Source organism: Thalassophryne amazonica, chromosome 9 (genome assembly GCF_902500255.1).
Source record: "Thalassophryne amazonica chromosome 9, fThaAma1.1, whole genome shotgun sequence".
Lineage (NCBI taxonomy): Eukaryota > Metazoa > Chordata > Actinopteri > Batrachoidiformes > Batrachoididae > Thalassophryne > Thalassophryne amazonica.
This window is the reverse complement of record NC_047111.1, coordinates 97875421-97892402: the sequence shown is the minus strand read 5'-3', so window position 1 is coordinate 97892402 and position 16982 is coordinate 97875421. Positions and strand designations below refer to the sequence as shown.

The window sequence follows — 16982 nt, the reverse complement described above, 5'->3', positions numbered from 1 at the left end:
TTGTCGTAAAGCGGGACTGTGGTTGCTGCGGCGACATTGTGTGTCTCCTGCAGCATGAATTTTGCAGCATGTCTGTGTCACAGAGCGACAACATAACAACAGAATGAAGATGGCGAGAAAGACCGATTGAAAAAGTTTGACAATGACAAGAATCCGTGGAATTGTCGCTAGCTTCATGAACACACCTGAAAGATAAACGGGAGAAACACGGAAAATAAACATTGTGCTGTTCAAACGGGATTTTAGATAAGATTACGTGACTTTTTTTTATTATTAATCTAGACTTTTTTTCATTGGAAAAAAGACATTGTGGCTTTGAATGGATTTACATGAATTTATACAAGAATGTAAATTAGTTTTTATTAATGTCGACTTTTTTCATGGGAAAAAGACACTGGACTTACAGGATTTTACACACAATATGTGATTTTTTAACTATAAGATATGTTATTGATATTTTACCATGATTTTCAAAATATTCTACAAGCTTTAGCTGTGGTTTTTGAAATGCTGTAACAGTCTTTTCAGTCTTCATGAATTTCATGTAGTTTAACTGTTCTGAGTTAATGCATAATTTGGTTTACAATTAAAAGGAACATAATTCCAGGTCCTACCTCCATGTCATATTCTCTTATTTCAGCATTATCATTGACAGTTCAAATGAAAGGTTGAGTCTAGGATCATTTAAATATGCACTTTTTTTTTTTTTTTTTTAGATTTTTTTGTCTTCCAGGAGATGCTGAAAATGTATCATTAGATACAAAATTAATTTGGTTGCTGGGGCCCCATGGGCCCTAGACCCCAGCTTGACCCCCTGCAAATTTTCCTCGGATTTCACAATTTTCATTTCACAGCCGTGTTTATTTGAGTTTGAACACTGCTGATTGGCATTCTCAGTCCCTTGGATATCTTTTTTTTATTACTTTCCTCTCTTATACAGTTCAGTTACCTTTTCTTCAACAATTCTTTTGCTTTCCCTATGACTTCGAAACCAGAAATGTTAGTGCAGCACTGGATTAAAGATGCAAGGATATGTCAAGAGCCCAGAAAAAAATTCTTCACACAGCAATGCCACCAGTGGGTTTTATAGTTTGAGTTGCTAAATAAATGTTAAAATATACATTGTAGTGTTTCCACTCATTAAATTATAAGAATTACAAGACACACGAATGACTAATTTTCTAACAGGTGTATTGGATTTACAGCGTTGTGAACGATCAAGCATTGACAATAATTAAAGTTTGTGGTGAGGCCCCACATTAAACTTTATTTAGGGCCTCATAAAGTTTTGGGCCAGCTCTGTTGACAGTGAGAAATATAATGACTCCGGTGTCTCACCCAGGTCTGGATCATCACCATTCTTCTTTGAATCCAACGAAAAAATGGTAATTAATTTTCTTGTCGTCCCCCCCAAACATACACCACAACTTTCACCTGGAAGGTGGAGGTTGTGCTGCTTGGCGCAGTCTCTTGTAATGTTGTGAGTGGGTTTATTCTTTTTGAACTCACTGCCATTATGTTTGCCTGTAAAATGGAGGTTTGTGTGTTGGGGAGGGGGCTGCTGCACTTAGCCACAGACTGACTAACAACTGCTAATTAGACTGGACTGTAATGATCCATAATAAGGCAGAAAGAGCACTACTCAGTGATGTGCTGTAGATGCTCTATCATTCTGCTCAGTGATAGATGGATGGAAGTAGGATATAAACGGGAGGAAGCCAATCATGGCTGGAGAAAGCTAGTGATCTCTCCTTCCCCAGCTGATGCCTGCCAGCACCCTACTTACCCTGGACTATGCTTCCCACAGCTGACCCTCCAAGGGCCTGTTGTGCTTAACCCTGCACGTAATGCGTCACACTGCAAACATGCTTTCAGAGTACACTTACCGAGCAGGTCTGACAGATGAGTGGATTGGCTGTTGGCCTCTGTGTATGGCCCCTCGGTCACTATTTCACTCATGAATGTGCTTTACTGTATTTTTATCTTTTATTTTTTTAATCATCTTCATTAGTGAAAGAGATTTAAATGGTTATGTACGGGCGAACAGATGGGATGGAGGGATGAATTGATTCCTGTTGGAAACTGCTGTCTAACTTCAGCGTACTCCGTTCATATATTTTTCATACTGGAATATCTTATTTTTCTGTGAAGTGTTTCTGTAGTATATGCTCTTATGTCAGATTACCTTGCGGCCACTCAAAGGCCACTTGGAAGCATCGGTATTTTTTTTAATGACATATCAGAACAGCCATTTCCAGGCTGTTGTTGAGCCTTTCAAGTTTCACATGCACTCCCAATGATTTTTAATTTTTTGTACTTTTTCAAGACTTTCAATTTATGTACGGATGAATGATGCACTATGAGTTTAGAATGGGTGCACTTTTCCAATTGTTCTATGGTGTAGTCTGTGCAGTAATGCACTCTGCTGCAGACAATGTAGCTCTGGGTCCTTCTGCAAGTTTTTGTTGCTGTTTTTTTAGCATTTGATGGACACCTCACTTTTTGTATCTTCATGAAAGATGTAAACTGTGTTTTCCATTGGGAAGCTGTGTTTTATACAGGTCTCGTTACAAAGTAATACTGATAGGTATCACCTTGGGTTATCAAATATGCAGTGGGCGGGTTTCATAGAGTTCTGCAACTGTAAATAAATTAATCATGTTAGCTGATTTTTTTAAGATTCAGGAACATTACTATTAGAAGGTGATACATGACCCCCTCAGATTTGCCTGAAATTTATTTTAGTGTAAGGTGCATGTGTAGATAGAAAAATCATAAAATTCTAAGTCTCTAAACAAAATGGTTTTTTTTTTCCTAGGGGCTGTAGAAGGGTCAATTTCTTGAGGGCCAAAATTTCACTTCTTTAAAATTTAGGTTTTGAAATATCTCAATGCACCAATGATTGCCCAGCTTAATTTTTATTGTCATTCTGTGATGGGAGGAGTTGTGCATAATTAAAGTTTGGCGGGCAGTCAAGGGAACTTTTTTTTTTTTTTTTAGCTGAAGTAAGGCCTATTTTTGAGGCATTTCTGGACTGAGTTCTCAACATCCCAAGCCAGTTTATGCATGATATGAACCCATTAGTAAGCCCAATATTATGCCACTTGAATTTAATGTGAGACTAATCGTTTCAGCCTTAAATGTATCATCCAGTGTGTGTCAAATCAACATGCACATCCATTACGTGTACCGCTGTGGTGACCCCGAGTTAAAAGGGACAGGCTGAAAGAACTTACTCAATAGGCCCAATGGTTAGTTGGAGGCATATACACAAGTTGGTTTGTCTTACAGTCTGTTCCTTTAAACTACTGTCAGTTTCAGTGCTTTTGTTATTCAGTGTAACACGCTTACACTGAGTGTGAATATGCATACATTTGTATAGAAAATATCTTGTAAAATCACATCTCATTTTTATTGGAGTATTTTTTTAAACAAGTTCAAACTTCTTCTCTGCTGGCAATGAAGCTATACATGTTCCAGGGGTGATTTGTTTTTACACTGTAGGCTGCATGTGAGCTAGTGCTGGGCAGTTGTACATCACCATTGTGATGCTTTACCCTCTAACCTGCATCACACACATTCATTCCATTGTCCCAGTTTTAATGTATATAATAATAATAATAATGCATTACATTTAAAAGGCGCCTTTCTTGACACTCAAGGACACCGTACAGTAAAACTTAAAATCCAATAAAAGAAAGAACAATAAAATTAATAAAACAGACAGAGCAATATGCATGAAGAGGAATAAGCAGTCATAAACAGATGCATTTTGAGTTGTGATTTGAAAAGGGGAAATTAATCAGTGTTATATGTATTTATTTGCTTGCACCAGCTTTTGTCCTAGGGAACACATGAATATCTACTTTAAGGAGGGTTCAGGAGGGCACAATTGAAGGTTGCCAGCAAGTGTTTATTTGCATGTGAAACACCTGAGACGCACTGTGCATGGGCTGAAAAGAGCCAACGTCTTCATAAAAATAGGATGCTACGTTACATTTCCATTTAAAGTCTTCCATGTCTGCTACATTTTCTTTCTAGTCTACTCTCAGAATAACATTCAACAATTTGCAACTACCTTCAGCATGAAAGCTTTTATTCCATATACAGGTCAGTAGACATTTCTAATAACACTTACAGCATTGCCAAGAAGAGAGTGGAGAGTGCATTCGGCGGGGGAGTGGATCTGAATTATTGTTGGGCTAGAGGGCAAGGCTATAAATTGTGCTCATGTAAATCCATGAGAGCATTTTAAGGAGGTGTGTGACATAGTTTGCAAATGTGTTTAAACATGTGTATGTGACACAGATGGGTGCAGGCAGAAATGTCTGCAGAATTAAAACCTGTCTGTTTCTCTGCAGGCTGTTGGTCTTAGGTAGTAATTCAAACACTCACAGGGCTGCAGGAATGCAGTTGGACACTGACCTTGTCCTCCTTCCTGAAAACCATCTGGCAATCTGACATCATGTTGACACTGAACAGGTTTCTTTCTTTGTTGTATTATCGTCAGTGTTGGGGAGTAACTGCTACTACATGAGCTGTGTAGCTCTTATTAATGCTGGAGCAGTGTTTGTTTATATATATATATATATATATATATATATATATATATATATATATATATATATATATATATATATATATATATATATATATATATCATAGACATCGTAGACATCATAATAATCACATCCCCCTTTTTTCCAAGTCAACACTGCTGCAGTGCACTAAATGGGGTTATGTGAGGGTCATTTAAAATATAAAGAAATGCTAAAATACCCTCGGCCGTATGAGCATTGTCTTCTCTATAATTTGCAGTTGTTTAAGTGGTATCCCAGTCCATAGTATACTCGTAGATAATTATACATTTATTGTTATTTACAGTAATTATTCAGATCCTATTGCCTCTTGTACAATTTGTACATGTTCAGTCATGTCACATGATAATTTCACAAGCATCACAATGTAAATAATCGTTTATGCTTTATTGTGTATCCATGTATCATTGTTGCATTCACCTCTGTGTGTTTATGTTGATGTTGCAGAATAAACTCAATCAGTCAGTCAGTCATAAACAATATTTTCCTTTTAACGGCATCTGCAGGAGGGGGTGCGTGTGTGCACACATGAGCTTTTGAAAAGGGCAGAAATAGGTCAAGGTTAGCCATCTTTGAACTTGTCCAAGGTCTGTGTCCCAAGAATGTTTCCTGTGAATTTGAAGACTGGCAGTAATAGGAGTGGACGTCTGCTGAGCACGGATGGACGCAAAGCCTTCACAGTACCCGATGGTCGGGTAAAAATCAGTTTGTTTATTTTGATATTTTAAAAAAAACATTAGAAAGGCACGTTGAATGCAGGTAGTTTTATTTATGTTTTTCTTAATGCATTGCCAGGCTGTTCAATTGTCCAGCATGGGATTGACATGGGATTGACTTCAGTGTACTTGCATTGTGTCTTTGTACAAGTGTATTATCAAGGAAAATACAAGTATAGGATCGTATCGGCAGATAATTGATATTGAAAAACAAAACTTGATTGTGACATCCCTATGATATTTGCTACGTAGCTTGTAGCTTTTCTGAATAAAAATGTAGCAATGCTGTGCCTTTATTTTCAGTGTGTGGTACCAAAGTTCCCCTAGCTAATTTCAAAGTAGCTTCCTCTGCACTGATTTATCGTTTCTTTATCTTGGTAGCACTAGGATGACTTTGAATAATGCAAGGTACACAAAGCGCATTGAAGGCCAACCTCCTTCCTTGTTGTTCAGTGGCTGAGTGCAGGATTGATGCTGCTTGCTGTTCCCCATTTAGCACCATTTTAAGAAGGATATATTTGCCTTTATTTTTCATTCACCTTGTCTCTGTATGAATTGATGGCGATTTAAAAACTGTAGCTGTGAGTATTTACAGGTGAGATGTGCCAAACCAATAAGCAGTTCTTATGTTTATAGTCTGTGCTGGAATGTAGCAAATTTGTTTTGTAAAATAGAGAAAAAGATGACACATGTAAGAGCAAAGGGTAGATGGAAGAGTTCACACAGGGGGGCTGAGCTGTTCGCTGAACAAAGCGCTCTGAACACAGCCCGCAGGCAGCTATTAGAATTCAACTTAATGCTGCGGCACATGAGTTTAAAAACACAATTTCATTAGAATGTTCCGACCAAAGGTTCATCTTTTCTGTTTGTGGTCATGTTTGTTCCAGGGGCAGTGAAACTAAGGCTGAGGCGATTCCCGGAGGAACTCAAATAATTCAAAATATAAAAATCCTTCAGGCATATTTACTACCTTGAGGATTTGTTTAATCCCCAAAGCCATTACACACAGAAGCAATACACAATCGATATTCATGTTTTTGTCATGGCTGAAATTGTCCGTACAAAAAAAGCATCAGAGTATGCATTGAAACTTGACAAACAACTCAAGGTTGACTGAACAATTACTCTTTGACAAGAAAATTGCTTTAACAAGAAAAAAAAAACAGGCAGGGGTTGCTGAGGGGGTGGTGATGCTAACATTAACAATTCGTGAAATGGTGCAAGTACACCTACCTAGCTGCAACTGGGAAATGATGACTTCACCTATTTTAACAAATCTCTCATGGTACAAGCTGCTTGCTAATTAATCATAGTTCTCACATTTACCAACCCTGGTGGGGTGTAAAATCAAAAGGGTATAAATATACAGATATATTACATTTAAGATGTATATGTGTGTGAGTGTGTATGTGTTCTAGGGGTGAAGACTCATGACATCTCATTATTTATTTTTATGGAATGATGTATTTTTTAATATCCACAATCGATATACTTCAAACTCACTTGCCTATAGACAAGGTGAAAATAATGTAGTAATGTTTGCTACAAACCTTATTAAATATAACCAGGATTTGCAACATGTTGCAGCAGGCCACCTAAAAGAAATTGTGTATTTAAAAGTGAAAACTGATCACAGTTCATTTCTAATTACTTAGAAATACTAGACATGCTGAGCACATAGTTCAATCTGGCATTTGTAGTGATGTCTTCAAGCTGACAATTTCTGTTTTCACACAACAGGAGCTCAAATTAAATCTCTCTTCATCAAACTAATCTAAACTAATTAGTCATGTAAGTATCTATATTTTTGTTTATTTTTAAGCCTGTTAATATTAATGATTCTTGTAGCCCAAAGTAAAACCAATTTGTCAAAGTTTTGAAAAAACTTGTCCTTGAATTTTCTTGATTTCTGCAAATTGAACTCATAATTCTTTGGAACTGCTCAGTGGAACTTTGACCTTGCTCTTACAAAAATAACTTGAGTTGTGGACGACTTAATGGGTTTTAAAAGCATTCAGAAACATCTGAGACCATTCATTTGTTTAAACCTCCTGTGGACCATTTTGGCCTAGAACAGAAGCTGTGATTAGCCCAGCTGGGGTTTGAAGCTTTGTGTGCGCCGACTCTGTACAGGTTCAAGGCTTTACAGCTCTCTTTCAAACACAGCTCGAAGGGAAAGTTCAACATAAAATGCAATGCTTACATTATACAGTAATTATGGCTTGTTGAAAGAACTTTTTTTGCACAAAGTTGAACCCTGAATACAAAGTGTGGTATGTTCTTTTACACCATTAAATCCAGCATGTTCATGTGATGTAGAGCCAAGTTGAATGCAACTTACTGGCAGATGTGTGTTCAGAAAACATACCATGTTTGTGTCTGCAAATTTAATTCTTGTATTGATGGTTATCAATGGTTACTAATTACTAATGGTTATCAAAGCTAACTTTTTGGTTAGCTGTGCCCTCCACTGTGTGTGTGTGTGTATATATATATATATATATATATATATATATATATATATATATATATTCGGAAGATTCAGAAGGCTTTCGGTGGCTTTTCAGTCGTGTGACTATCCGAGAAATTGTGGAAGAGGTGGGCATGTCACAACATGTCCTGTGAGGCTTCAACACAGAGGCGCTTTTGCTCCGCCATCAGCTTCGTGGCGAAGCCATTGGCATGAATTTCGCTGCAGCTCTTTTCATGGCCAAATCTTCTGTCACAGTGGAATGTGCTGAAAAAGTGCTGATGTCCACCTCTTCCTCAATTTCTCGGATAGTCACACGACGGTTCCGCATCACCACAGCGTTCAGTTTGGAAATGATCCGGTCATTTCAGCATGTTGATGGCCGCCCGGAGCGTGTCGCGCTCTCCACCGTTGTACGGCTGTCTTTAAACCAGTTGTACCGCTCTTTAATCTGTGTGATTCCCATAGCATCGTCACTGAAAGCCGTCTGAATAATCCGAATGGTTTCCACCTGGCTGTCGCCCAGTTTCTAGCAAAAGTTGATGCAGTTGCGCTGCTCCAGTTGTTCCACCATTTCCTTGCAAAGAAAAAACGACGAGAGACTCCACCCATCCTCACACAAAGGCTGCTTACTGTCAGGGACTGAGGTGGCGAGGCACAGCGGGCGGATGGACACAAATGCATGACTCAGATGTGGGTTAAGGAAAAGGCTTTATCCAAAAAACAGGCTCAGGTCGATACACAGGGTCACAAGCAGGCAGGCGGCAGTACAGACAGTGTTGAGGCGGCAGCGTGGTCAGTGACAAGCAGAGTTCCAGCACGAGCAAACAGGTGTATCAGAGAAGGCAAAAACGTAGTTAAAAAACAAGCAGGGTTCAGGCACAGAGAAGCAGGTTAACAGGCTCAGGCAGAAACGTGGTCAAGGACAAGCAGAGGTCGAGAACGGCAAAAAACACAGACTATGACAGGATACAGGTGGCTTGGAACGAGGCAGAATGCACAACGAACTAGCAGTGAGCTGTTGAAGACAAGGGGTTTAAATCAGAGGATAATCAGGGCGTGATGATATGCAGGTGCAGGAAAGAAGGCGTGGCTGAGTGAGATGAGTGGAGTAAAGAAGACGTGGCTGAGTGAGACTAGTGGAGTAAAGAAGGCGTGGCTGAGTGAGACGAGTGGAGTGACAGGTGGGCATGTCAGACAAAAGCAGGAAAAAGAGGAATATGACAGTGACAGAACAAATGTTAAACAATAAGGAAATAATGATACCTAGAATACAAATGTGGTAACAGAATAATCAAAGGCAGGAACAGAACAGAAAATTAAAGGCTGGACCTAACCTAGATGAGAACTCAACATGTGGCAGGAGTGTACAGAAAACCCTGATTTACAAATGTGCTCAAGACAGTGACTGAATAACCAGAAAGTAAAGGATGAAGACTAAACTAGAACAGAACTCAATAAGTGGCTGAAGTGTAACAGATAATCCTCAAAACTTAATATGATAACACAGTATGACTAAATAAAAAGCAGAGACTAAACTATAACAGAACTTAACGTGGCTGAAGTGTAACAGATCATAAAACCAAGACCAAAGTGGAAGAAACAGAAAATAAACATTCAGGGTCAGACAGAAGGACAAAGAGAGGGAAACAGACAGAGACTGGGGGACAAAACCAGATTTGGGCAAGGTCCAGGGCTAAAACCTGACACTTACAAGCAAATGACGCAATCGACAGGTGTGAAAAAATTCACGCATGCGCACAAAGGTCCAAGGTTGGCTCATGCAAGCACACGTGATTCAAATCCATCAGGTTTTTGAAAAAAATAAAAAGGTCCGATACTTTTCTAACAGACCTCGTAAATATACACTAAACACTGAATAAATCACAGTAATAATAAGTGCAATTGAAATGTGCAATAAGAGCAAAAAAAGAATGTCCTGTCTGCAGACTGAAGATTTAACAGACCGCCTGGGGTTATGGATTGGTTTGGCAGCTCTTAATAATGTGAAGAAAAAAAAAAATTACCCGGGAAAACAGAGAGAGAGGGAACACCCTAAACTTAAACATCGACATGATGGCATAGTGACATTGTGCCTTTGCATAGGGAGAGCCTTGCCACTACTGATCATGTTTTAAAAACACAGAAGTACTATTTATCAGATTACTAAATTAATCGATAAAATAATCGATTGAATACTCGATTCCAAAAATATTAGATAGCTGCAGTCCTACTGCTTGGTTTTAGTGAGAAATCTAAAGGACTATTCTAAAGTTTTGGCCCAAAATGTACAATAGCGCACACAGAATGTTTAAAATTTTCCTGTATTCCTGTCATTTTCAAACAGAATTTCAGTGTTGGATTAGTCAGCGTATATAATATGTGCATGGTTTATACTAGAGGTGCACCGATCAGGATTTTTTAGGCCGATCACCGATCACTGAAATTTTGATTGCCGATACCGATCAAGGCCGATACCGATCAAGTACATATTTGGATCATGCCCAAAATAATAATAAATTAATATATAAACAAAAATAAATTTAAGAAATATTACAATTTGAAAACAAATGCACCCGAACGTGATTACAGCTGCAAATGTGTAATGCTAACTTTTAACATTGAAAATGCCATAGACATGCTAACGCATTAGCATCGCTCCCGTTTTTAAGTTATAAAATACATCTATCAACTGTTTCAGAAGACCATAACAGGTCGGTTTAACATAGAAAAGGTGTGCTCTTTAGGGTTTTAGCGGGGGAAAATTAAGCGAAAGAAAGAAATTATAAATGAAGCAAAAGGCTCGAAGCATTGCTTCAATCTGCAAACCACTGGTTCGATTGGTTCAAGGTTCAGAGCAAAGCCGCACTGCAGAAAAGTTCATCACGGACCCGCTGCAGGTTCTGTAATCAACGTAGAGAAATGATCATTTTCCTGACAAACTCTCCAAGTGCTCCCTGCGCTACTGCCTGCACTGTTGTGATCGGTCCTTTTGATTGGCGCATTTTGCCGATCACCGATCAAGGCGTGATCGGCCGATAATGATCGGTGGCCGATCGATCGGTGCACCTCTAGTTTATACAGTCATAAGGCCGGTTACTTTGACCCTCCCAGCTGTTGTCTGCTGCATCACCAGTGATACAACTTCATGGTTGAGTGGCACAGAAGCATTTTCTTTAAAAGTTACATTTGATCATTTTTCTTGTATTAAAACAGTTTGTTTTCCCACTCCAATGTAACACTGATTTGTGATGCAACAGGCAAAAGCTGCACCCTCTATCGTTTCTGCGCTTACAGTCACAGACACCCATAACTGCTTCAGAGTTATCATGGTGCCTTGGTGGCATCCTTCACTAGTCCTCTTCTTGCAAGGCCACTTTTGGAGAACTGTCTCCTGCAGTCAGATTTACCACAGAGCCCCACACACTTTGTATTTCTTAGTGACTGATGTAAATGAAGTCTCAGACATTATTCAGTGATTTAGAAATGTTCATGTGAAAGAAAACTGGTTGTTGTTGTTTGTCCTTCGGCTGCGCTTTGTTGTCCATGTTCACCACAGCAGATCCATTACAGGTCTGCGGTGGGATTTGGCACAGGTTTTACACCCTTGCCTTTCCTACACACACACACACACACACACACACACACACACACACACACACACACACACACACACACACACACACACACACACACACACACACACACACACACACACACACACACAGCCCCTAGTGTTCCCAAGTTGTATCCCAGCCAAGTACTAATCAGGACCTACTTCCTTCACCTCTGACGTTATCAGGGGCACACAAAGCAGAACTGGCAAAAGTAAACTGGTGATTATTTAACAGTGTTGCTTACAGCCCTGCGATAAACTGGCAGTCTGTTCGTGGTGTACCCCACCTCTTTCCTAGTGACTTTAACATGACCCTTAACTTGAATCAGAAGGGTTTAGAAAATGGATGGATGGATGTTACTTAATGTGGAGATGACTGTTGGGTATTTTCTCCTCCAAACATTTTTAAACCTTTAACAAGACAAACAGAGTCAAGAAACACCAGTGAGACAGAAAGTCAAATATTACGCGCGGAGTGCGGCCAGGCTGTACACCAAGGCTACACTAAAGTCTGGCCTGCTTTTCCGCTCTTTTTATTAAGAGACGCCCTCATCACATAAACAAGAAACTTGTCCTAAGGGTGGGGGTAATGACGCAAGACAAGTTTCTTCCCATAACATAAACGCATACATCAAGTGCAGCTGTAAGGAAGAACACTTCAGGTCAGCACATCTCGTTCGTCTGTTGCAGGTATCAGCTGTTCTGCATCTGCCTGAAGTGTCCTGTCTTCCACACTCCTTCACACTAAACACCACATCACAATAGTCAAAACGTTCTCTTGCTCCCAGTCGTTAGAGGCTGCGAAAACAAAGTTATGTTATAACAATAAGTACATCCAGTCCTTCATTCCCAGCTCAGATTGACCCCAGAGTGCTAAAACAAAATTGAATTCTCAGGCTTGGTTAAGACAGGTGCAAAACAGCACAACACCGTTCTCATGAGAAAGAAGACAAAGCTAAAACAAGGTTGAATAACACATACATTCTCAGGGTGAAGTGCAAACAGCACAACACCGAAGGTACAAATGTTTAACAGTGATAACATATATATATATATATATAAAATCCTTAACATTTCCCACCTGTTTATCACCTGTTAAACATACAGTAGGCATCACCCAGCTTAGTTAGTTAGTTTATTAACTTAATCTATTCTGTCCACGTTTTTATTAATTGAACACCACCAACAGATGGAAGATTCGAATCCAGCTGCTATTTGATCAACCAGTTTATACTCGTCAGGCACTCCTCTGGGGACTCCTATTGCGTCAATATATGTTGGATTTCCTACTCCTTTCCAATCTCTTTTTACTCTATGTCTGGCTATGCCTTTCTGCCAATCCTCAGGAATAAGAGAGGCTGCATATGTCGTAACGTCTTCAGGGGTCATGGGTAACAATAATGATATTAATGCACAATAACCTGACACATTTCGTGGCAGTCTGTCAAAGATTCTGTTATCACCACACCACCACCATACATCACTCCTACCGACTGGTATAAATGAACTGTTTTTTCTGTATTATTCGACTACACCACTTGTCTTATTACTTTTTCAGCTAAAGCTTCATAGGCTAAGAGTGTGTTAACTCATCACGTCAACAGTTCAGCTTGAACTGGAGTTGTGAGCTTTTCAATATCATCATAATTCTCAGTACAGTCATTACAGTTTTCTCCACTAAGGTCTGACTGTTTCAATGCTTGATATTTTGGCATAGTTTGTTGGAAGGCCAGATTACACTGTACAAATGTATTTGACACCATTTTGCCAACCATTGTTTTGATATAAGGGATCACACAACACATGCAAAGTCCAATCAGAATTAGGACTATAATAACTGGTGTCACCATTTTCAATAGTAACTGCCAACATGGTCCTGAAGTCAACCAGGACCAGGGATTCCACCGGTTCACGGCTAGGGTGTCTTTATGCATTGCATCACGAAGTTTATTCAGCTCTTCCAATGCGTCCTGCATATCCACTGAATGAATGGAGTCTGGGATGAAAGTACAGCATGTTGTGTTCAGCAGAACACAAACTCCTCCCTGTGAACCAGTAAGCAAGTCTAAAACCATGCGATTTTGCATCACCATGGTACGTAAAGCATCTATTTCAGTGTTTTGAGCTGCTACTATTTTTTTTAGTTACATTCATGAACAGACCCAATCGATAATTCAGAGTTTCAATCATTAATGAATTTTTTCCCACTCCTATCCAGGGGAACAATGAATGTGCTATTTTATCTCCTACAGACCACAATTTTTTGGTCCTTTAGTACATCCGAGCCCCACATGTGATCATGTGGTAACACATCTGGGTATATCAATCTCCTCCGTCTGGTGCTGCCATTCTTCTCTGTGGAGGTCCTACCACATATGTATGGTCAGTCACCTGGGTAGGTGCACACACACCACCCCAATTTGGTGGGAGACTCATGTACAGTCTGGAACCATAAAGCCAATAGATGTCATCATACACCGGAGTACCATTTATAGGTGGTAGCAAAAACTTACTAACATAAGCACATAATTCATCCGTTCCCCATGGACAGGAGCCTGTATAATTACATCCCCGTCCAATGTGATGAAGATAAGTACCATCCACATATCATGTTTTGGTTAGGCTTAAATTATTTGATAAAACATACGTTTGGGTACACAGACGTTTCTTAATTTTACCTACATTTTTATTCCCTGTCCCGTAAAAGCAAATGGGAATGGCCGTTGTGATGACAATTTAACGTGATGATATTTTTGCATTTCCCTTCAGTCTAGTCAATGGAGCAGCACTTGGGCACGCTTGTACGTCCTCTGTTGAAATCCCTATCATATAAGTGGTTGCACTGAGGCAAGTGGTGTTACATCTTATCAGATTTGCTGAGAACTGCTGCCCCCGAAATACAGTTTGATTATGCATCCGTATGATAAGACATTCTGTCACCCTAGCAGGGTACGGTTTAGCCGCCAGAGCTGGGTGTGTTGAGGATATAGGTATCTGTGAACAAACATAACAATTAGTAACGTAATTCCATTCCACCAGGCCAGGAATCCGAGGAGCACGAAACACACTAAGATCACAACGCAACCGGCTGCCCTACCAACAGTCCGGCAGCGGCGGCGCGGAGCACGCCGCTCCGGGGTCTGCTGTAGTTCAGTCATGATTGCTAGGATACAGTGTTGTTAACCACCTCACCTAATAGTGCAAGGATCTTCACTGGCATTGAGACAATCTATTGCTAATTAAATAGACTCCCTTTGTAGCCAGACTTCCCCTTCCACTGTGGAGGCCGCCAACACACGCTGTATCTTACAGTGATGTATCCACGTTGATCTCTCCGCTATCTTTACTGCAGTTGGTGTTGTTAACAGCACTTGGTATAGACCTTCCCAACGAGGACTGGACTCTGATGAACACCCAGTCTCCTGGCTAGACTACTGGAAGGCCGTCCTGTGGAAGATCAAAATTATTCGGCAGTAAATGTGTTTAAGTTATCTCTTTCTGTGTTAATGTCTTTTTCATAAAATTTGCTAATGTTTGTTCCTCATCTGCTGTTTTAGTATCCATGTCAAAATTGGTAGACGATATGGTCGTCCATAAAGTATCTCAAATGGTGTTAACCCTGATGGTGTTGGTGTTATTCTCATATACAATTTTACTAGGTCCAACATTCAATCCAGGTTTGTTTTGTCTCTTCTATACATTTCCTTAATCTTATTTTTATTGCGCCCTTTTATGTGCCCTTTGTCCTTTCCACTAATCCGGCACTGTGTGGTTGATAAGCACAATGATTTTTGAGATTGACCTGTAGCGCTTCTCCTACGTATTGCACTATTGTATTAACAAAATGCGCTCCATTATCTGAATAGACTGTTTCTGGTATTCCAAATCATGGAATGATGTCTTTGCACAATGCCTTAGCCACTGTAAGTGCACCCGCATGTTTTGTAGGGAACAATTCTACCCATTTTGAGAAGGCATCAATTATGACTAAACAAAATTCCTTCCCTTCATGTTTACTCAGCTGTATATAATCCATATGAACCACTTGAAAGGGATATTGTGGTGTTGGAAATTTACCTCTTTGGGGTCTCAAATTGCCTTGTGAGTTGTGTTTTGCACATGTCATGCATGCTCTACAATGCTGTTTTGCATATGCATCGAACCCATAAAGACAAAAAATAGATTGCAATTGCGATATCATACCCCCTGATGAGACATGCGTCACGCCATGGCTCATAATAGCTGCCCATTTAAACATATTTTTTTTTGGCAATATGGGTTTCTTTTGTGGTCATATCCGGAGGGGTGTCATATAGGAGAAAAATAGAAAGAGCTGTTGCCGCCTTTGCGGTTTTGTCAGCAACGTCATTTCCTTTTGAAACACTGTCAGAGCCTTTGGTGTGAGCCGCACCACAGCGTACTGAAAGCGTACTGGCTGTCTGAATAAATTGATACAGCCGTACCTTTAAACAGATAGCAAGCTGCAGTTAAAGCAACTAATTCAGCTGCTTGTGCTGAAAATGACGATGGCAATGAAGCAGAATCCAATACTTCTGAATTTGTGACAACAGCATATCCAGATTGTGTTTGTCCATAAGCTTTGTCAGTGGAAGAACCATCCACATACACAATTGTACTGTTTGGGATGGGTGTGTCCTGGAGGTCTGGACGTGTTTTCGTACAGACCGTAGCTACATCAAGACAATTGTGCGGCTCACCATCCTCAGGTAAAGGTATCAATGTGGATGGATTCAATGTTGTACATCGCTCTACCGTAAGATGTGGTTGTGATAATAGCAAGGACATACACGAAAGATGTCTTGCTGGGGACAAAAGGCTCATTTTTGTCTGCAACAGAAGTGCAGAAACTGCATGTGGAACTTCCAGTGTCAACTGATGGAATAGAACAACATTACTGCTACTTTGAACAGCCATAAAGGCTGCAACAACAGCCTGTACACATGGTGGTAGAGCACTTGCCACTGCATCCAATTTAGATGAGTAGTAGGCAACTGGCCTCAATTTTGAGCCATACACTTGAACCAAAACACTAGTCATGAACTTATTCTTACAATCAACTGTTTGAATGAATGGTGTACTATAATCTGGTAGTGCCAAAACTGTGGATGACACTGTTTGTTTTACTTATACAAAAGCTTCCTCAGCATCTTTGTTCCATTCCAACACGGTTGACATTGAAATATCATCCTTGTACATCAAATCAGAAAGTGGACTAGTCAATTCTGCATAGCAGGGAATCCATGCCCTGCAGTAATTAGTCAGTCCAAGAAATGACATCATCTGCTTTTTGGTTTGTGGTTTTGGAGCGTGCAAAATTGCTTCCTTCCTGTCAGACAGGATAGTACGCCCTGTGGCTGATAATTCATGTCCTAAATATTTTACTTTATCCCTACACAACTGAACTTTGTTTTTACTCACTTTGTGGCCATTATCAAATAAGAAACATAATAATGCTACTGTGTCAGTTATGCAGTTTTCTCGTGTGTCAGAGGCACCAGAATGTCATCAACATACACTAATAGTTGGCTATCTGCCGGTGGAACGAAATTGGCTAAACATGC

General features: G+C 39.8%; 1 protein-coding gene across 1 annotated transcript in view; it reads left to right on the top strand.

The window, feature by feature from the left end:
- The window catches only part of alcama (activated leukocyte cell adhesion molecule a), a 434306-nt gene that overhangs the window by 144156 nt on the left and 273168 nt on the right, over positions 1-16982 (top strand). The window lies entirely within an intron of this gene.